The sequence below is a fragment of the Odocoileus virginianus genome, chromosome 28 (assembly GCF_023699985.2).
Source record: "Odocoileus virginianus isolate 20LAN1187 ecotype Illinois chromosome 28, Ovbor_1.2, whole genome shotgun sequence".
NCBI classification, from domain to species: domain Eukaryota; kingdom Metazoa; phylum Chordata; class Mammalia; order Artiodactyla; family Cervidae; genus Odocoileus; species Odocoileus virginianus.
The window spans coordinates 11798487-11822100 of NC_069701.1; the positions used below are offsets into that span (position 1 = coordinate 11798487).

At 36.8% G+C, this 23614-nt stretch overlaps 1 long non-coding RNA gene across 2 annotated transcripts in view; it reads left to right on the forward strand.

Moving 5' to 3' along the window:
- The first annotated feature begins 5037 nt into the window (after positions 1-5037).
- LOC110133277 (uncharacterized) overlaps positions 5038-23614 on the forward strand; it is a 242017-nt gene continuing 223440 nt past the window's right edge. For both annotated transcript variants that reach the window (XR_011484199.1, XR_011484200.1), the window contains exon 1: positions 5038-5096. This is a non-coding gene — a long non-coding RNA (uncharacterized lncRNA). The remainder of the gene's footprint in view (positions 5097-23614) is intronic.

Below are 23614 nucleotides of genomic sequence, written 5' to 3' on the forward strand. Positions count from 1 at the left end.
GTGTGTTCCCCATTAATGGGCAATTGATAAGGAGGAAATAGCCTGCATAAACAGAAATACTTTAAATAATTACCTGTGAAGGAGACATGGAGATTTTGTATTTGGGAGAATGGAAAAGGATGTGAGTTGAAGGAGGTTTTGGGGAATATACTGAGTATGTTCAAATGTTGATTTAAAGGACCAATATGAGAGAGAATACTGAGGCAGGAAATGGAGCAGAGAATGAGTAGACTGACATATTTGCAGAGGTAGAATTGGTTGGACTTTGGTAGAGGAAGAGATGCTAGTCTTCATGAAGAGGCTCTCCTCTTCAAGTGTAGAAGGAAGAAAGAAGACAATAATGTCATGAACTAATTGCCAATAGACAGTAGACCTTATTAATCTAACAATGGCTCTGGAGCCAAGAAGTTGGCTTTAAAGTTATTGCAATTCATACAATAAATGTGGGACTCTCTAGCCAGTTTTTTTGCAGGCTTGATTTTAGCCAAGTTATTTAACCTCTGTGTCATGTAGTTGCATCAGATACAATATGCCAATGTTAATTTACCCATTTTATTGAGCTAATGTGAATATTAGCTGACTTATTACCTTGTAATAGACATGGATTAGTATTTGCACAGAGGAAGCACAATAAATGTTTGCCATTGTTATTAAGCTTTACCATTTTAAGTAGATATTTATTTTTGCCTTTTTATGATGGATTTCCCAATCTAGCCTTTACACTCCTGGATGCCACAGCAAGGACCCTCTCGACTTGTGCAAAACTGTGATGATGTGAACACAACCATAGCCTGGTAGGGGTTTCCCACATAGCTGTCAGTAAAGAATCTGCCTGCAATGCAGGAGACCTGGAAATGGCAACCCATGCCAGTTTCTTGCCTGGAGAATTCCATGGACAGAGGAGCCTGGCAGGCTACAGTCCACGGGTTGCAAGAGTTGGACACGACTTAGCGCTATCTTTTCTTTCTTTTTTTATAACCTAGTAGTATCCTTGAGCACTATTTTTTGGAGTCAGTCTGTCTGACTTGAGTTCACTCTTGGACAACTGATTTGATATCCTTTTGAAGACAGGAACTACACTTCTCCAAATCCCATCTTAAAAAGTGATGGGATTGGTTCATATGATTTATCATCATGTTTCTAGATCTCACATGCTGTGATTTTATTCCACATAAAATACATAATTAGCATATAGAATTTAACACTGTATGAACAAACATAGTTCCTTTCCCAGCATAGTTATTCCATATTCTTTTCCTCTGATGCATCTGATTATGCACAATTCTCAACAGTTCCTTCTTTAGGCTTTGATGTATACTCTTCTTTGATATGATTATATTGCTACATATTATTTATGATGCTCCAGGGTGCTGCCTCATGCTGAGTGAGGAAAGTGAATAAAATGTACTCAATTACAGTGAAGTAAGAGGGCAAACAAAATTAAAAGATATAAATAGACAACTCAAAATTATTTCTATGATAAAGTTTTGTGTTCCTCTTACTGTTTTACTAGTTCCTTCAGCTAATAAATATCTTCAGGGGATTTAGTTTTATCTCACCTTAATGGAAATGGGGAAGCATGTAATGTTTCAAATATTACAATTACTATTATAATTATTAAGTGCTAAAGAGTTTATACTGCTCCTCACATAAATTATTACATTTAATATCCATCACAGCACAATAAAGTAGGGAGGGGCAGCCTTAGGATAGTATCTTGAACCTAGAAAGCATTCCATAAATGTTGGCAATGGCTAGTCTTGTAAGGTTTTTATTGTCCTTTAGAAACATAGATTCAAGGATGTAATTATTTCAGTCTGAGCTTTCTTATTAACTATGCAACATTGAGCATGTTGGTTAAATTCTTTGGTCTTTTTCTCTTCTCTAGGCTAGATAGAGGAGTGATAAACTGTAAGGTCTGCTCTTTCTACAATATCCTCATGTGGACCACACTTACTTAAAACCATATCCATTAGTTCTTTTTTAATGGAAATGTTTGGATTGTCCTGAGTTATCAAGCTGGCCATTTTATATGGACAGATTCAGAAGTTTACTTAACCTCATTGCTCTTACTACTCAATAGATGGTCAATAAGAGTATATTGGAAGACCAAATGAGTTGATGATTGGGGAAGACCAGTGTTGCCTGGAGCAGCTCTTGCCGATCTGTCTGAGTAACTCAGGTTGAAACCAGATAGTTACACTACCATAGCACTTGATACTTGTGAATTTTGGCAGAATCTAGTCCAGTAGTCATGTATGGGTGTGAGAGTTGGACCATAAAGAAAGCTGAGTGCTGAGGAATTAATGCTTTTGAACTGTGGTGTTGGAGAAGACTCCTGAGAGTCCCTTGGGCTGCAAGGAGATCAAACCAGTCAATCCTAAAGGAAACCAACCCTGAATATTCATTGGAAGGACTGATGCTAAAGCTCCAATACTTTGGCCACCTGACTCAAAGAACTGACTCATTGGTAAAGGCCCTGATGCTGAGAAAGAGAGAAGGCAGGAGGACAGGGGGATGACAGGGGGTGAGACGGTTGGATGGCATCACCGACTTGATGGGCATGAGTTTGAGCAGGCTCCAGAAGTTGATGATGGACAGGGAAGCCTGGCGTGCTGCAGTCCATGAGGTTGCAAAGAGTCAGACATGACTGAGTGACTGAACTGACTGACTGAGTCCACATGGTGATTTTAATTCTCTAAGAACATTTGAGATGCTGATGGGCTTCATATTTCTTTTATGTCTTGGATTGAGAAAGTGGCCAGAAAAGTGGTTTTTGATTTTTTTCCCACAAAAATCCAATGTAGAAAGTGGACTATAATGTAGAGATGATGTCAATGCACCTGAGACGACCTGGGAAAGGGGACCCTCAGGCCCTTGTTGAGTGACTGGCTATCTTTGACCTCAGGATAGCAGTGACTTTCCTGAACTTGGCTCAATCTTTACCTTTCTCTAAGGCTCTAATTTTCTGTCTTGGGTGGACAGTCCTTATATACCAGTACACAGCTGCAGATAATCCTCTGTTTAAATGGCAACTTTCATTACAATTGCCCATTTACTAATTTAAGACCCATAATGGCAGAGACCATATATCTCTGATTTCTTGCTTTATTCTAGGCACCTTCCATTGTGATAGAATTGCTCAGTAAGCAGCTGGTGGGTAAATGTAAAATAAGATTATTTAATAACACTACTTGGGGGTCAGAGAGATTTCAGCATTGAAGAGAGCCTTTACTTATTTATGGGCTGGAAAGTGGAGGCTTAGAGTGGTGATAGTACTTCCTGAAACAGAGAGGACTGTCTCTATCTCTGTTGGCAAAGTGGAGAATATATTTCTTTACAAATACCCAGAGCATACAAAATTGGATTACTGGATTTGAATTCCATGTTTTTATGATTTTATAAAATGAAAACTAACCAGATACAGCGCTGAACCAGCAAAATATCAGACAATTTATAATAGTGGTTGAGAAAGTGTATGAAGGACATTACAGAAGAAGGAAGGCAACTGGCACTGGTTGAGGATTTCCTGAGGCAGCCAAGGGCATGATTTTGGCTGATTCAGCAGACACAGCCTGAACCAAAGTCAAGGACAGGAAGAGAGGCAGGGGCTTAGAGGTATTCTGTATGACTCCTTAGGCAGCCAGTGACAAGATCAAGACATGTTTTTACTGATAAGCAGGGCCAATGTGAAGGTCAGAACTTTGATCACGAGAAATTTTAATTACTCAGATATTGATCAAAACACCTGGAAATCAACTACAGAAGGCAGAGTTTGAGAAGAGGGCTGGATTCTTCGATGCATGCTGGGAGAACTGACTGCTTTTCCTAGGCTGTGGGCAGTTGCTATTCTAAGTGCATCCTAGGGAAAAAGCCAGCTATTATATTGGGTTAGACTTTGGGGAATGGCAGTGACCGCAGAATTATTAGACTTTAAATGCAAAGAGGAAGAAACATTAAAGGAAGTTGATTTTGTAGGAACGTGTGGAAAGCCCTAAGGATCTTTGATGGAAATTTTATAATGTAAAAGGGAAGAGGGGAAGAATATTTAAAGGTGAATTGAAGTGCTTCTTTAAAATCAATAAAGAAAATTAAACCTCTTTAATGATCTTAGACCAGTAATACAGTCTCAGAACCAGAGGCTGCCTAAATACATCAGATGTCTCTCTGGCTTTTGAAAAATCACTTTTTTAAAAGTTTTTTTTTTTTTTTTTAAATTTTATCAGGGTATAGTTGACTTACAATGTTGTGTTAGTTTCTGCTCTATAGCAAAATGACTCAATCATATATAATCAATTCTTTTTTTCCCAGATTCTTTTCCTGTGTTTTTTTCAGATTCTTTCCCCATACAGGTCATTTACATACTACTATATGTAAAATAGATAACTAATAAGGATCTACTGTATAGCACTGGGAACTCTGCTCAGTACTCTGAAAAATTGCTTTTTGTGACTTTGTGTGCCAAGTTGAGTGAATGGACTTTTATCTGGGACTTGGCGTCAATGAGTAGTACCATATCAACAAAGATATCTTAATTTATGCCCTTGAGATTTTTTGCCTGGACTTTGTAATGGCCCTGCAATGATACTTTACTCCAAGCCTTGCCTCCTTAGAAACATAGCTTCTGCAAAGATGCCAGAATACTGTTTCTAAAACAGGTTTGATGGTTCCACTCCTTTGTTGAGCTTTCATTATCTTCTATAGGAAAGACAATGCTTTACAGTTTGGTCTTCATTCACTTCTTTGATCTCAATGTTTGTTGCCATACCCTTACATGAATCCTGCACTGTAGCCATACATAAATCATTTTACTTTGGAATAATATTTTTGTATTTACTTTTTAGATTTACAGAAACTTTGCAAACATAGAATAGAGTCTACATATACCCCTGCCTAGTTTTCCCTGTGCTTAACATGTTACACTACCATGGTATATCTGTCAAAATAAAAAAACAAATATTAGTAAATTATGGATATACTCTGTGCTTCATGTAGAGAGTTGCAGCCATTTCTCTACTAAACTCCTTTTTCTCTTCTAGGATCCTATCGAAGATACCACATTGCATTTAATCATGACATCTGCTTAGTCTCCTCTGGTAAGTAACCGTTTCTCAGATTTCTTTCTTGTATTTTATGATCTTGAGAGTTTTGCGGAATGCTGGTGTTTTGTAGAATGTCTGTCAAATTGGGTTTATTTGATGTTTTTCTTCTGGTTAGACTTGAGTCACAAGTTTTTGTGACGCGTACCACAGAGGTGACATGCCCTGCTCATCACATCATATCAAGGGGAACATGCTATTAACATCACTCATCACTGTGCTGTTAACCTTGACCTCTTGGTTAAGATACGGTTTGCCAGGATTCTCCACTGTTGCATTACTAATTTCTTCTTTCTATACAGGATTCTTTATAAGTCACTAAGTCAGCCCACACTTGAGGGAACAGTATAACATTTTATTTGAAATTCCTCTGTAAATGCAATTTATTTCCTTTCCTTTATTCATTTATTTAATCAATCATGTATTTATATCACCATGAGTTTATGTATATTCATTTTCTACTTTGGATTATAATCCAGTACTATATTATTTATTTTGTTGCTCAATGTGTTCCAGCTTTGGCCACTGGGAGCTTGAAATGGTTGGCTCAGACTTTTGAGTACCTAGATTGTAAAGACTGATTTTCCATCAGTAATGAAACTGACTTGGGTCTGCCTAAACCAGAAAGAAGAAATTTATTATAGGAGCATCACCCAGAATCTTTGAGCTAGAATATATCTCTGTCCCCAAAGGACTGGAATTAATATTTAGAATGCAGTAAGGGTCCCTCATCTCTATTCTGCTTTATTCTCCATGTCTATTTCATTCTTTTTCTCCCATTGTGACCTCAGACCACATGGAGGGACAGTTTCTATTTCAGAACTGCTGACTTCATTTGCTAATGTTCCAGTTATATAAAAAGAGTGATGGGCCTATTCTAAGGTCCTGCATCAAAATTATTTGGAAAAGAACAAATTTTAATGAAATTAAATCAATCTAAGTTTGTCTTAATTACAATTTGTTTTCATAAGGCCCAACAGACAGGCGATGCTTGAATTACATCCATGGGTAATAATGTTTTAATGTTTGTTAGTTGCATAAATTATTTTAGCTCAATGGTAGTATTTAGGCATAAAACAAACATATAAATATTTTTAAAAAATATGTGGAAAAGAAATTGTATAGCTTAATTTAAATGTGAATTTCTGGCCCAAGAAGCTGTGGCCAGAAGTGTGGTGTGGATCATGAAGTCTAAACTTGGCTCCAGGGGTCCATTCATATCTGTGTAAATATTCTAGATCAAGGAGATATTTCCTAGACAAGAGTGGATTGTTGTGAGCCTTCCAGGCACCTATAGAGTCCACTGTCAACATATGTGACCTTAGAATGCTGCTTCCACTGTCTTGAATGCAGTTTTACCTTTGATCTGCACAGAAGACTCCACATCAAACTTTACTTCTAATCTATCATCTCTGTCCAACTGTTTCTCATAGTTATATTCTCACGTGATCACCTACAAAATTTTTTTATTAAGTATGTTTATTTTACAATATCTCTATGCATATTTTTTCTCAAGATCCTGGGTCTCTTGAGGAAGTTTTCCTGTGTAGTTCATCTTAACATCTCTAAGATCTAATTCAGTTTCTAGCACATTATAGGCTAAATGAATGGTTTTTGAGTAAATAAATGAACAAATATGAGTAGGATATTTATTAAACTATGGTAGGGCTGAAGGCACTGAAATGAAGGTTCAAAATTTATGAACTTTAGATAAAAGCATATTAATATTTGCTGATAAAACAGTTTAAGAGACCACTTTCTCTCTGATACTCCCCACAAAGAAGCCTTAGAAAATAGGATGCCTTAAAAGAAAACCACAGCTCTTCACTCATGGGAAGAATTGGGAAGATTCAAAGGCAAGTAAGCTGAACAAATTTTCAAGAGATAAGTGGAAGTGAAAGAAAGTAGAACATAGAGTATTAATTTGCGGGGCCTAATTCAATCAGCAAGAAAAGATTCCTCAAATGTATTTGTAGCAGACAGACGGTAAAAAGAAAATTGGTTTGCTGAAAAATGAGAATGGGGAATTAGAGACATAGGCTAAGTGAAGGGAAATTTGTTCGACAGCTGCATTTTGCTTTGATTTTCACAGTTCTAAGGGGAGATAAGGGATCACTTAGAAACCATTGCTCATGCTTTAAAATAGACAAGCCCCAGCTGAAGACGGGTAAATGACTAAGAAGTGGGCAGTTGAAAGAAACACATTCAAACTCTACCATATCTGTCTAGACTCATTGAATTAATGATGGCGGCCCTCACCTCCGGCACTCATACTTGATCTATCTGGTTTCTTGGCTTTGCAGTCACCTATCAATAATCCATGTGGTTTTAGGATTCCCAGTTGGAATTCTCAACCTGCTGTGTTTTACCTAAGAACATAATGTTGCACTGAGAAGAGGACAGATGGGTGAGTTAGAGGAACTGAAAGTCTAGCATTAAGGTGGAGATAGGAATTTGGTTTACAGTAGCGTGTCATTTAATGTTAAAACATTGATGGTAGAGGTTAGCTAACAAAATCTTACTTAGTAAAATGAGCAATAGGTCAAAGGAAAATTAAGGGGAGTACTTGCACTTTAGGATCAGGAAGAGGCAGAGGGGATCAAAGTAAGATTAGGGAAGAATGGACCAGGATTGAAGAGGAGAATACAAATGTGTTCTCACAGACAAGAGGAACGAGAGTCTCAAGTAAGAGAAGGTGGGCAACAGAGTCAGATGCTGCAGATTTAAGTAAATTTGGTTTTAGAAAGCCCTTTATATTAAATATTGTTATATCCATTTATCCTGGAGAAGGCAATGGCAACCCACTCCAGTATTCTTGCCTGAAAAATCCCATAGACAGAGGAGCCTGACAGGCTACAGTCCATGGGGTCACAAGAATCGGACACAACTTAGTGACTAAACTCCTACTAGTACTATGTCCATTTTTAGGGTATTAGTTTGGACTATTTTTTGAAGAGACTCATGACTTTGCTTTGACTTTCTTTTTATTTTATTGAAATAATCTACTTTTCAAAAACCCAGACAACAATATTTTTGGTGTGGAGTTGCTGTGGTAACATTATTTCATATTCTTAAATTTTGTAACATATATTTGCTACTTTAGTTGTCCTTAATTTCACTACCAATCACTTTTAAGAAGATAAGCTGCTAACATTTACACTATGATTCTACTCCCAGTCACTACTTACTCCAGAAACTATTATGATGGTTTTGTTTTTTAGGGGGATGACATTTGAACTAAAGAAGCAATTTGAACTTTGGCTAGGGGCCAGTCTCAATTTAAATCTCTTTTTTGTCATTTCACATTTGCATGTTCTTTTACAAGTCCTTTAATCTATCAGAGGCTTGTTGTTCTTATTTACATAATATCTATGTCATAGAATGGTTTTGAAGATATGTGTGAACATAAGTGTACAATTGAAAATTTTGGTTTCTTTCTTGTTATATAAGTTTATATTTAATTATGTTCAGTTTAAATGAGATATTGTTTGAAAAGATCAATTTTCTCTATGTTAAAAGGTTAAGTTCAGCCTGTGGTTCAACAGAAAGTCAAAGTCTTGCCATATTCTTACATTAGCACAGAGCAGTCCTACAGTGAAACATTTATGTTATGTAAACACCAATTTGTAGTCATCTCATTTTGTGCTTGGTCTCTAGCACAGAATTAGGTGGAATACCACAAATAAAATTTCGTATTTCCAATTAAACTTACATGAATACCTTAGACACCTCCAATTAAGCAGTCTCTTCTTCCATAGTTTGCCTACTGAAAACATTGAACACCAGAAATTAAAACATCTTTAATTGTCATTTCTCTAAGATTCTCTAGAGACAGTACATGGAGGGGCTTTTTCCGCCACATAAATATGATTTGAATTCCTTTGCTAAGGTTGGCTTTCACTGCCTGTCACTGACTATCAGAATAAACTTGTACATCATTTTCTTCAAGAGAAGGAACGTCACAAGACACCGGCTTCAGACAGAACCTTACCTATATTAATACATACTTGGGTCTTAATCACTGACTTCCTAACTTCATATCAACACCATATAGGAATATTGACTGTATTAAGGGATGAATTTATTTGATAGCTTAAATTTTGGTCAACCACTATTGCAGAACCCCAAGTTCCTTTATGGTATTATCTCCTGCAGAAAACCTTCTCTGACCTAATTGCCCAACTCTGCCACTCTCCCCCTAGGAAGCTTAATTGCCTCTAAGTCTCTTGTGTATATCTTATCATGGCACTTACTCATCCCATTGTACTTTGTATGTTTCCATGATTCCCTCTATTAGCTATGTCTGCCTGGAAAGAAGGTGATGTCTTTCTAATCTATATGTCTGTATCCCTTTGTCCAAAATTCCTATGATGGAGTAGGCATGCATGAAATATAAGTTGATGACTCAACAAATAGATTGAGTTCTTATTTGACTTCTGATCCAATGGCATTTGATATTTGTGTTTCCACAAACTCTCATCTTTGACCCAGACATCAACAGAAATGCTTCCTTCTCACTCTGTTGGTTCAACAGTGACCTCTTCTTTATTCCCATTTTCAGCATACTCTAGAAAGTGCCCATGCTCATGCTTTTGCTGGAAACATTAAGGTCTTGCCTAGCTTCTAAAATAACCCACTTGGGAACAAGACATCTGAAGGTTGAAGATCAAGGTCACATATTATTGTCTTCTTCTATAAAACTTTTCTTGACTTGCTAAGGAGTACTCAGCAGTTCAGTTCAGTCTCTCAGTCATGTCTGACTCTTTGCAACCCCATAGACTGCAACACGCCAGGCCTCCCTGTCCATCACCAACTCCCAGAGCTTGCTTAAACTCATGTCCATCAAGTCGGTGATGCCATTCAACCATTTCATCCTCTGTCATCCACTTCTCCTGCCTTCGATCTTTCCCAGCACCTGGGTCTTCTCTAATGAGTCAGCTCTTTGCATCAGGTGGCCAAAGTATTGGAGCTTCAGCTTCATCATCAGTTTTTCCAATGAATATTCAGCATTGATTTCCTTTAGGATTAACTGGCTTGATCTCCTTGCAGTCCAAGGAGTGTTAGACCTGTTCAATTTTATTCACTTTTTCTTATAGAAATTAACTCAGCATGGTTTAGTTCATCCATTTATAGAGAGGACACTGACTGGGAACCCCCTAAGGACAGTATCTTTTTCTCTTACTCATGTTGAGTATCACTTTCTAAAACATTGCACATATTTTCCCCTTTGAATAGAACACTCTGTTCAAAACCCTCTACCATTAGCACTTCCTACCGTATTTCAGTATCAGTACAGACACTCATACTTTTTTGGGTAACCCATAAGGATTCTATGACTGCCTTCACCCCTCACACTACATGGGTATATTTATTATAGTGTATTTAAATGGTATATTTTATTTCCATACTAACCTGTGAAGTCTTTAAGGTTAAGAATTGGGTCTTGTTCTCCTTTTTGTGCCCCATGTCTAGTCTAAGCCTGAACATAGTAGATAACAAATACAAATATTTAAAATATAAATGTCCCACTCTGCTATTCTTTAGGGCAAGTATCTAATCAATTATTGACCAAGCAGTAAATCCTTCCAGCCAATTTTGCATATTGGTAACTCTTCTTGGCATATTGGTATTAGGTATATACCTATACCTAAACTTCATTAAGTGAGCTCATTGCTATGGAGGTTTCTGGAAAAGCTTTATAGCTATTGCTTGGGGTTAGGGTTCAGTGAGAACCCTAACAATGGGAACATAGAAGTTACATGTTATAAGACTACTATTGATTGGATTGCAGGAGAAAGTCCTTTAACCCTAGCATTTCCTTTGGTGGGAGAACTGCTTTGTAGATTGGTATAATTCATTGGTGGAATGTTGGCTCATAATTCCAGAGAGTACAAGTAAAAAAGGTGCAATTGTAAAGGGCCTTGCAGGCTGTGTCTCCTGTGTCAGTGATCTTCTGGTGACAGCCAGAGGTGACTAAGGGCCTCCTGAGATTTATCAGATGTTATCTGTGATGCCAGCAGAAGCTTTTAAAGATCACTGATAAGTGTTTATTTCCTCTTGATCACTTGTTTCCTTACAGTCAAGCTCTCTCTCAAACCAAGGCTTTGAGTTGTTTGGTGGAAAGCTTGATTGTGTTATTGTTTAGATGAAACCTTCAGCAAACAAAGGACCCTGATGCTGGGAAAGACTGAAGGCAGGAGGAGAAGGGGATGACAGAGGATGAGATGGCTGGATGGCATCATTGACTCTATGGATGTGAGTTTAAGTCAGCTCTGGGAGTTGGTGATGGGCAGGGAAGCCTGGCAACTGCAGTCCATGGGGTCGCAAAGAGTTGGATACGACTGAGCAACTGAACTGAACTGAACTGAGAGTTCACTTGGTAAAGAATCTGCCTGCAATGCCAGAGACCCCAGTTTGATTTCTGGGTTGGGAAGATCCACTGGAGAAGGGATAGGCTACCCACTCCAGTATTCTTAGGGCTTACCTTGTGGCTCAGCTGGTAAAGAATCCACCTGTAATGCAGGAGACCTGGGTTCGATCCTTGGGTTGGGAAGATCCCCTGGAGAAGGGAAAGGCTACCCACTCCAGTATTCTGGCCTGGTGAATTCCATGGACTATACAGTCCATGGGGTCACAAAGAGTTGGATATGACTGAGCAACTTTCAGGAAACATTGTGATTGTTCAACATTGGGAACCAAGTAGCATTATTGATTCAGTATAGTTGTAAGGGCACTTTCCGTGATACATTTTCTACGTCTGCCTACCTTAAACTCTCCCTTTTACTTCCTTCCTCCCTCCTACATGTTAAAATCTTCCTTTTCACCTATCTTTGTTGGGTTTCTATTATATGTAGGCCTTTTTTTTTTAACACTAGAGATATAAAAAAATAAAAAACCTTATCTGCAAAAATTTCAATGAAAATTCATATAAGTAAATAATTTAACACAGTTCAAAAGACAGAGATATCTACAAAATATCTGAGGATGAGAGAATAATTCAATGCGTTGGAGAAGAAGAGAGATGGACAATGTCACACACACACACACACACACACACACACACAATACAAACAAAATTAAGTCTTCTTTGTGGAAGTGATCAACTAGTACACTAGGGTTAAGGAAATAGGACATCTCAAGAAGGAATCACATTTGTTGAGAGGGAATCACACAGAATTTCAAGGAAAATATAGATTTGTGCTATCGAATATGGTGGCCAATAACCACATGTAATTATTTAAATTGAAATGCATTGACATTAAATAAAATAAAAAAACTTACTTTCTCAGTAACACAAGTTACATTCTCAATACTCCATAGCTACATGGTTATCATATTGAGCAACATACATATAGAGCATTTCTAACAGCACTGAAAATATAGTCAGATGACATGAACTTTTAATAATTGTGCTAGTGGCAGAGGATACATTTTGGAGGAATGGCTCATAATTCAGTTATCTTTGTGAGAAGAAAAATGAGATAAATTATAATAAATTAATAGCTTCTTATTGTTTAGTTTCTAAGTTGTGTCTAACTCTCTTATAACCCCATGGACTATCACCCTCCAGGCTCCTCTGTCCATGGGCTTTCCCTGGCAAGAATGCTAGAGTGGGTTGCCATTTCCTTCTCTAGGGGGGATTTTCCTGACACAGGGATCAAACCTGCATCTCCTGTATTGGCAGGTGGATTCTTTACCACTGAGCCATCTGGAAAGCATATTAATAGCTATCGTTGATTAACTACCTGCTGTGTTTCATATACTCATAGATATACTCTTTCTATTTATAAAAGTGGAGACTGAAGTTTGGAGAAGTACCTTTTTCAAGGTCACTTAGCTAGTGAATAGCTTATAGTAGAAGACTGAGCCAAGAGACAATGGATGTTTAAGAAGATTGGATTGTGTGTATCAGTTCAGTTCAGTTCAGTTGCTCAGGCGTGTCCAACTCTTTTCGACCCCATGAATCACAGCACATCAGGCCTCCCTGTTGTGTGTGTCAGAGGGGCACAAATAAATGTCCTAAGCAAGAAAGTGAAATGATGGGAGCTGCCCTTGAGGAAAAGTGTTCATGACTGATGGATGATATGTCTGCAGTCAGTAGAATAATTTTCATAAGATGTCTGAGATTAGCCCTCAGAGTATTTTAGAGTTCAATGAATTTTCTGTAATATCCAGCCTTGGAGTATCTTCCTTTGTCTAGGTTTCATGCAAAAAAAAAAAAAAAAAGCCAGAAGGTGGGTATAGCAGGAAAACATTGTAGATTTTCACATAGACAGAAGTGTTTCTTAAGGTGCAAATAACTCATGCCTCAGAAAATGTAGTCACCTAAGATACAAAATTATAAAATTATTCATGTAAAATGTTATTCTGACATACTTTATTTTATTGTGCTTTGTTTTTTTGCAATTCACAGATAGAGTGTTTTTGACAAATTGCAAGTTTGTGGCAGTCCTGAGTCAACAAGCTTTTTGGCACCATTTTCCCAAAAGCATTGGCTTTCTTTGTGTCTCTGTACCACATTTTGTTAATTCTCACAGTATTCCTAAATTTTTCACTATTATTGTTTGTTATGATGATCTTTGATCAGTGATACTTAATGTTGCTATTGAAAAATATTGCAATTTACTGAAGGCTCAGAAGAGGGTTAGCATTTTTTAGCAATTCTTATTTTTTAATGAAGGTATAGATGTTGGATTTTTAGGCATGATGCAATTGCACACTTAATAGACTTCAGTATGGTGTAAATGTAACTTTTATATGTGCTGAGAAACCAAAAACTTCATGTGATTCTCCTTATTACAATATGCACTTTATTGCAGTGATCTGGAACTGAACACCCAATATCTCTCAGATATGCCTATATATTAATAATCATCATATCCATAGTCACACACTCATACCCACACATACCACCCACCTTCATTTATACACACACACACATATATATATTCTCATAATGGGTACTAATGTTGAAAAGCAGAGGGTTTTTTATCATGTAAATTCAGTAAAGCTTTACTATTGTTAGTTTTATCTTTCTATTAATTCATTCAACAAATGTTAATGAAGGTCTACTGTGGTAGGTACTAACGATGAAATGACAATTTAGTTTATGATCCAGTAGAAGATACAAACAAGAAATAATCTAATTACAGCACTTGATGAGTGCTGCCATAACAGTTTGTTCCCTTGCTGAAGCACAAACCTGAACACTGAACTGTGAATTACTCAGACAGTGAATGATGTTATTCTATCACATCCCACTGCTGCTGGATTGTTCTCTCCTTCTCCTTACATACTTATAAATTCTCCTAAGTTTGTACATATATTTTGTTTATGAAATATTGCTGACAAGGGAGAGATAAAACTTTAGTAAATGTTGAGATCTGTGGTTAAAATTTGAAGCTGTGCCAGGGAACTCATTACTCAACAGAAATGTAACTTGAGGTAAAGGAGAAAGCCTGAAAATACTCCACTTATAAATTTAGGATTTCACAAAAGTTCCAGAGAGTATAAGTATGATGACTCTCAAGATAGCATCCAAGGTCTACTGTAAGAAAGGCAAATTAACAGCCACTCATTTTTTTGTCTACTCAAAACAAGTTGCCCATGAGATCACAGTAGAAAAAGCTTAACAATAATGATGGCACTTGAGAGTGTCCAGGCACTATTGGCCTAAAATATACTACAGTACCTGACAGTTTCTTCTCTGGGTTTTGCCAGCTATTTGGGTATTTAGCCAAAGAAGTGGGTATAGATCTCTTCTGATAGTAGCCATTGAGCTTTCGAGGATTTTGTTACAAAGCAATAATAACTTGAAATATATTTTAAGAACAAATAATAACTCTAGCTCTGATCCTGCTGTTCACATATTATGCACAATTCTGGTAAAGTCAGTACATTTGTACCCTTCTACAAATGACAACTATTAACTCTGAAAAAAAATTAAAACAAGACAAAAAAAAAAGATACAAAGGAACTTGAGACCAACCAAAAGCAGACATATACCAGAACATGGTCCTCAGCAGTTGAATAAATATATAAAATAGCCAGTAGTCCATACACCAAAATGGACCTTATGATAGGCCATAAAAAGCCTCAATACATTAAAAAATATTGAAAATATAAATACTATAAAATAAATTGTATCAAAGCAAATAGATATTCTGAAAATTCCCAAGTATTCAAATATTAACCAATATTGTTTTAAGTAATTCATGGATTAAAGAAATCAGAAGGGAAACAAGAAAAAAGTTTAAACTGTATGGTAGTAAAGACACAGTATACCAAGTTCTGTGGTTTGTAACCAATCAGACTTTAGAGAGAATTTTAAATGGTTATGTTAGCAATTTGGAGAGAAATTTATAATTTTAAATGCTTATGTATTCCAAGAAAGTTATACAATAAAAGATCTAAAGTTCTACCTTCAGCTGGGAAAAAAAGGGCAAAGTAAACTCCAAATAGGTAAGGAGAAGGAAGTAATAAATGTAAGAGCAGGAATCAATGAAATGTAAAACACAAAATGTTTATGTATAACTGAGGCAGTCTGCCGTACACCTGAAACTAACACAACAGTGTAAATCAACTATAGTTCAATATAAAATAAAAAGTTAAAAAGTTGAGATTAAAAAAGTAAAACCCACAGTAGATAAGCAAAGTTAAACCTTCTGCATGGCTAGAATTTAACCATGCAATCAATGCTGGCAGTAGAATCTGGGAAGAAAACTTTTCCAGGTTTCCATCTGTGGCCAGTAAGAGCTTAGAAGGGTAGAGATGATGCCAAGGACAGATAACATGTGTCTGGAGAAGAGCTGTTTCAGTGACATACTCTAGGCTGGGATCAACTCAAGCAGCACTGGGGATTTCTTTTGAACTTTATAATTTCTTAAGCTTTTAATGCTTTGTTGTGTGAAAGTGTTAGACGCTCAGTCATGTCTGACTCTTTGTGACCCCATGGACTGTAGCCCGCCAGGTTCCACTGTCCACGGAATTTCCCAGGCAAGAATACTGAGGTGGGTTGCCATTCCCTTCTCCAGGACTGACCCAGGAATCACATTGCAGCCAGATTCTTTACCATCTGAGACACCAGAGAAGCCTGTAGCGCTTAGTTAGGCACATAGAAATCAGTGATTACTTAATGAGTGGCTAGATGTTAATAATAAGGAGGGTTGCTTCCATAAAATTCTATTGATATGTCTTTCTTGGTTAAAGAAGTAAGATAAAAGCCATGGGCCTGGGAAACTGTGTGTGTGACTGTAGCTGATTATGGATTTGAAATTTTGGTCTTCTGTTCTCTCCTAATGTTCTTGCCTAACATTGGTTGATATATTTAACAGAAAATGTGACATTTCTATTATTACCAAGAAATGTTAAGTGGAAAGATATTCTGGGAAATAGACTCTCCATAGGTAATCAAAATTACATGAAGCCAAGATGTCCCAGTCACTCATTATATAATTATTAGGAAATATAATTTGATTCAAACATATTACTTTGTAATTGGAAAATACAGTCTTATTAAGTTTCAGGCAGTAAAATCTTACTTTTAAGATGATATATCCATGGAAGAGTCATTCATAACAATTCTCATTATGATTTTTTCATTTATGAAGCCTCTCACCACAAAATAGTAGGTTTTCAGTTTCATTAAAGAAATATTTCCTCTAATAGACTATGTGTTATGTTGTATAAGTTGCGGACATTGAGAGAAAGCAAAGTGACATGTGATTTCAGTTGTAAAAAATTATTGGTAAGGACCCTTAGCATGCAATCTATCACCTTAACAAATCTTTAAGTGTATAATACAATATTGTGAATTCTAGGTACAATGTATTATTGATAGTATAGCAGATTTCTAGAGCTTACTCATAAAAATTGAGACATCATGCTCATTTCTCCCCTCCCCCCATGACACTTGCCTTAGCAATTATTTCATCTGATATAACACCAAAAGCAAAGGCAGCAGAATCAAAATATACAAATGGGTCTTTCCCACAATGGCTAAACTGTTTCACATTCTCATCAGCATGTCTCAGTAATCCAGCCTCTCTGCAATGCCTACCAGTGATTGCTATTGTCACTGTTTTCTGTTCTAGCTCTCCTGATATTTACATAGTGCCATTTCATTCTGGTTTTAATTTGCACTTCTCTAATGTTGAACATCATTCATATGCTTTTTTGCCACCTGTATGTTCCCTTTGTTGAAATATCTGTACATGTCATTTTGCCTATTACCTTATCTAACTTTTTTTTTAATACTGTTGAGTGGTCTTTATATATCTAGGTTCTATCCTCTGGAGGAGGGCATGGCAACCCACTCCAGTCTTCTTACCTGGAGAATTCCATGGACAGAAGAGCCTGGTGGGCTATAGTCTATGGGGTTGCAAAGAGCCAGACATTACTGAGTGACTAAACAGAGAGATCCTTTTAAAATATGTGGCTTGCAAATATTTTCTCCCAGTCAGTAACTTTTATTTTAAGCCTCTTAATAGAAATTTTCGCAAGAGATTTTCATTTTGATGATGTCTAGTTATTTCCTGTTAGAGACTGCGCTTTTGATAGAAAGTGCAAGAATTCTTTGCCTAGAACTTCATATCTTGCTTGCAGTTTTGAAGATTTTCTTGTATTTTTCCTTTAAGTTTGATTTTTATGTCTTCCATTTATGGTTAATGCTGCATTTTGATTTGATTTTTAGATAAGGCTTGAGATTATACAAAGGCTTGAAATAATACAAATACCTATTTCATCTTCCCACAAGTGGAATTTCACTTTCAGGCTTCAAAAGACATGTAAGAAGATGGAAGAAAGATGAAAGTGTTTATCTTGGGAACACAGCATAGTGCAGAAAACAGAGGCCTTGGATTTTGATTACACAACTTAAGGTGCTGTGGTTGAAGTAAAATTCATTAAAAATTTCTTGCTTTTCAGGTTTTTTTGAGGATGTAGTAGTAGTATTGATGAAAGAGATTTGTCAGTTGCATGGTCAGTATAGATTTAAGTCATCTTCATGATTGGGTGCAGCAGATCACAAAAAGGAAAGCTGGGGTGGGGTGAAGAATACAGGCTGTATAGATGTTACAGCTTATTTTACACTTTTACCTATCTCTTTATATTGCCAAAATCTGCTTTTCTCATCCATCTAGAATTTAACTCTATCTGAAAACAAGATAGACTTTTATTTTTGGAAAATTTTTCCTGCTTCATCTGGCAGTTTCCTGGATAATCTTATTAAGCACCATCAGAGGAAAGCAGATCAATAGCTAAATGTTGCTTACATTTTCCAACAACTGAAAAGAAGGGTCAAAGTGTAATTCCTATTCTTTGAGTACTTGGGAGGTAAAACAGTAATGCCCTTCCCCTAAAGATAGCTATACCCTGTTCCTTGAAACCTAGGATTTTTATAAATTGTATTCCATTTTGATTCAAAATTTTCATAAATTATATTCCATTTAAAGTTATAAAATATTGACTATATCCCCTATGTGTACAGTGTAACCTTGTAACTGATTTGTTTTATGCATATTAGTTGGTATCTCTTAATCCTCTACCCCATCCATCATGCCCCTTCCCACTTCCATTTCCCGTCTGGTAACCACACATTTGTTCACTGTATCTGTGAGTCTGTTTCTGTTTGGTTTAATTTTTTATATTCCACATATAAGTGATCACATATAGTACTCGTCTTTTTCTGACTTATTTCACTAAGCATAATACCCTCCAGATCCAACCATATTGTTGCAAGTGATGAAACTTTATTCTTTTTTTATGGCTAATATTCCATCATGTATGGGTGTATGTGTGCGTGTGTGTGTGTGCCCATCTTCTTTATCTGTTTGTCTTGTGATAGACACTGAGGGTGCTTCTATATTTTGGCAATTATAAATGATGCTGCTATGAATATTGGGGCGCATGTGTGTTTTTTTAATTAGTGTTTTTGTATTTTTGGGTTATATACCTAGTAATGGAAGTCCTGCATCATATGATAGTTTTTTTTTTTTTTTTAATATAAGTTTTTATTTATTTATTTATTTTTGACTGTGATGGGTCTTCGTTGCTGTGTGGGCTTTTCTCTAGTTGTGGCGAGGGGGGACTCTTCTCTAGTTGCGGTGCGTGGGCTTCTCAGTGAGGTGGCTTCTCTTATTGCAGAGCACAAGTTCTAGGGCAGGCAGGCTTCAGCGACTGTGGGACATGGGCTCAGTAGCTGAGGCTCCTGGACTCCAAAGCACAGGCTCAATAGTTGTGGTGCATGGGTTTAGTTGGTCCATGGCCTGTGAAATCTTCTTGGATCAGGGTTTGAACCCATGTCTCCTGCACTGGGAAGCTGATTCTTTACCCCTGAGCCACCAGGGAAGCCCCACATGGTAGTTCTAGCTTCAGTTTTTTGAGAAAACTCCATAATATTTTCCACAGTGACTGTACCAGTTTACATCCCCACCAACAGTGCAGGAAGGTTCCCCTTTCTCCATACTCTCACCATAATTTTTTATTCATGTTCTTTTTGATGATAGTCAGGCTGACAGGGGTGAGGTGATATCTCACTGTGATCTTGATTTGCATTTCCCTGATGATAGTAATGTTGAGCATGTTTTCCTGCTGGCCATCTGCATGTCCTCTTTGGAAAAATGTCTATTTAGTCCTTTCCATTTTTTAATTGGGTTGTTTTATTTTTCTTTTGGTGATGCATTGTATGAGCTGCTTAAGTATGCTGGATATTAACCCCTTTTTGATCATATCATTTGAAAATATTTTTTCCTATTCAGTAGATTTTCTTTTCATTTTGTCAATGATTTCCTTTGCTTTGCAAAAGCTTTCAGGTTTAATTAGGTCCCATTTGTTTATTTTTGCTTTTGTTTTACTTGCCTCAGGAGACAGATCCAGAAAAAATTATTGGTGTGTCTTGTGTCAAAAAGTATTCTGCCTATGTTTTCTTTTAGGTGTTTTATAGTTTCCAGTCTTAAATTTAGTCTTTAATCCATCTTGAGCTTTTTTTTTTTTTTTGTATGTAGTTTGAAAAATATACATTGGGTAAATAGAATAAGTGGTATTTTTTTCTGTCCAGAAGATGAGTTGTGCAAAGCTTCTGAGTAGAAGTGGCATAGGAGATGGACTCTGAAGGATAATTATGTGGCTTCCATGCAGTGTCGGCGGCTTCCAAGAAGAAGGAACAGCTCTTGCAAAGGCAGAAATATGTGAAACTACAAGGTGTTTTTATGGAAGGGCTGGTTGTTTCAGTATGGATGTGTGAGTATATGTGTGAGGGGAAAAGACACTGGCAAAGAGGTTTGTGAATAAACTTGAATTCTGCATAATTTAGATTTTATTCTGAAAGCAGTAGAAAGGGAATAATTGCAACATGAAACCTGAATGTGGCCGGATTATTATTTTATGAATGTAACATGGACCACCATGGGAAGGATTCATTGGATGGAGGTCAAAAGGTGGTTACAAGACTCTCACCATAGTCAGGACTCCATGTAATGAGGGCTTAACAGAGCAGTCACAAGACTGAGGTAGTTTTGCAGGTCTCTTTAGCAATAAGTGTGACAGTTATTAATAAACTGATGGCTGATTGATTTGGGTGGAAGATTGTAAGGGAAAGGGAAATATCAAATATGTTCTGAGTTGGAGTGACTGGGCAGATATTTGTCTTGTGATTTGTGGTACACCCAGGAGAAAGATTAGTTTGAAGGATCAATGAAAATTAATGTCAGAGATGCTAAGTTTGACAAGATATGCTGGTAAAACTTGGAGAAAGTAGCTGGATTTTGTTGTTTTAGTCCGTAAGTCGTGTCCAACTTTTAGTGATCCCATGGATTGTAGCCTACCAGGCTCCTCCACCAGGCTCCTTGCCTGGAATTCTCCAGGCAAGAATACTGGAGTGGATTGCCATTTCCTTCTCTAGGGGATCTTGCAGACCCAGTGATTGAACCTGCGTCTCCTACAATGGCAGGCAGATTCTTTACTGCTGAGCCACCAGGAAAGCCCAGCTGTAGATTTATTAAATCTAAGAACAAGGATATGAAAATGTCATTTACTATTATTATCATCTGATTCCTTAGTAATATGTGAAAAGTGAGAAACCTTTGTGATTAGATATACTTGATCTTAGAACCCAGACCCAACTGGGATGAACATATGCAAGTTACATTCACTTTCTTGTCTGTTAATTGCGTTTCTCAAATTAAAAATTTTCACATTTTTAGTGCTAGCTTTGAGCTGAAGTTCTAGGCAATGCCAAAGTTCATATTCTTTTTACCATGACTAACTAGCTAATGCTTTTCAAATAAGGTCCATTCTCAAAATTCTAAGGAGCAGTCTGCTTATACACATATAGTGCTGTGGAAACTTCTTAAAGGACAGTTGATTTTTGGCAGAAATCTGGCCAAGTCCAGTCCAAGGCAGCAATTAGCAAGGAGTGCTGCCTGTGAGCGGTGCTGCTGTAGCTCAAAGAGGAAGGGAAGGATTTCAGCAACGGTAGGTCTCTATCTGGGCTTTGGAGAAGAACAGGATTTGGATATGTGAAAAGGGGAGGCTCAGCCCTCTAGATTGAAGTCTCAGCAAATAGGAGGTGGATTTTACATTACTTTACATATTTTTACGTTATTGAGGTTCCAGATATGGACAATGATGCTTTGTGCCTAGTCTTGACTTATGCAAATTGTGGGTGGAAAAGTCATTGCTTTTCAGTGTCTTCCTCAGGTATGTGAAATATGTTGTATGCTTAAATGTACACTGCTGCCCTTTACCTAGTTCTCAGAAGAAGTTTTCAGATGGTAATATTAAATATTACAAGTAGAGGAAGCATTCTAAGTACAAATAACATTTCATGCAATATCCAAAAGAATGAGGAAATACAAAGATTTGCACTAATGTTTTTAAAAATATATATATATTTAATAAAAGGGCAAAATTAAATTTTTAACAGAAAAATTGACAGAAAAAAAAAAAAGAGAAAGTGCTCAAAGCAAATTGAGGACAATGCAACCAAGGTTGCTTCCTGTAGTTGTTAGAGGTATGTATAGAGAAAAGACTATTTCACAGAGATAAGGAAATGGCATTAGTGTTTTCTGATAGAGTCATCCAAATCTATTTAGTTTTTATGGCCAGATAAAGTTTCTGACCTTACAGGAGACTTCAAAGACAGATAAATGGGTAGATAAAACACCACAATGGAATTTAATTAAAACTATAATGAACATTGGTTTTGTATTATCTAGATGAATTTTCAGTCTCTTGAAATTTGTATAACATTGGGATATTTTACTATAGTCAGCTTCATACATTTGGCTGTGAGATGCTTGCTGGCAGTATGTTCAAGGAACAAAGGAAACATTTCAGTCCATTTATAAGGGAAGGCCTTTATGTTCTTTGAGACCATAGTGGTGAAAAATGAACCAGAGACAACGTTTACAGAGTTTAAAGGCAAAAAATCATAAGATGGTACTATTTTTTCTAATAGCTTTATATTATTGAATATTTATTCTGTGCCAGGAGTATTATATTCATTAACTCATTTATCCTTCATAATGATCCTATAGGGTGAATAGAGACTATTGTTAATGCTATTTTTAAATGGAGAAACTGAGGTCTAGTTAGTAGTGATGAGCTTATCTAAATTCACACAACTGATAAATGGCAGAGCTGAGGCTCTAATCCCAGCTTGGATGACTTATTACAAGGTCTTAACTACTCTACTGTACTAGCTTGGGTGACTTGTTACAAACTCTTAACTACTCTATTGTACTGGCTTGAAATTCTGTGCTAGATATTATCTAGTTCCATTTGATGGGCAGCAGTGGAGTAAAGTATGAAGCGCTGGATTTAGAGTCATGAGACCTGTATTCATATTCTGATTTTGCTACTTCACAGTGGTAACCGTCAGCTGCATTGAACTGGATACCCACAGTGGCTCAAACCCTTGTCTGGTGATTGATGCTGACTTTAGCTGGGAGCTCAAGTAGGGCTTATGCATATGCCTTTGACTTCCAAGATGGTAATTTGTTCCTGAAATGTAAATTCCCCCCATTCTGCTTGTCAAACTTCTATTTATTCCTGAAAACCTGAGTCCTAGGCCTTCATTCCAGAACCATCAGTTTGACTTGATCTCGCCATTCATGTGCTCCCTGTGTAAGCTCTTCATTTCTCAGGTAGATGTCTCATTTTCTGCTGTTGTAGGTATTGAATTAAAAGTCAGTCTATCCCAATGGACTGTATTCTCAAGGATTAAGCCCAAAACTTCCTGTATTTTTTCTTCAGAGTCTAGCTGTTGTCTCCATAGTAGGTATCCAATAAATGCTGATGAATGAACACTACTAGGTCAGCCTTTTACTATAGTATTTTAAAAATATATATAGTATTTTAAAAACCAACAAGTGTTGCTTTGTATGGCAGTTACTCTATCCAAGTAAAATCACTTGGTCAGAGAGTAAGTGAAAACACCACAAAATTACCTCATTAAAGGAGAACAGAACTTTATAAGACTCTATATTTCACTTTTTTCATTAAGGGACATACTGAGA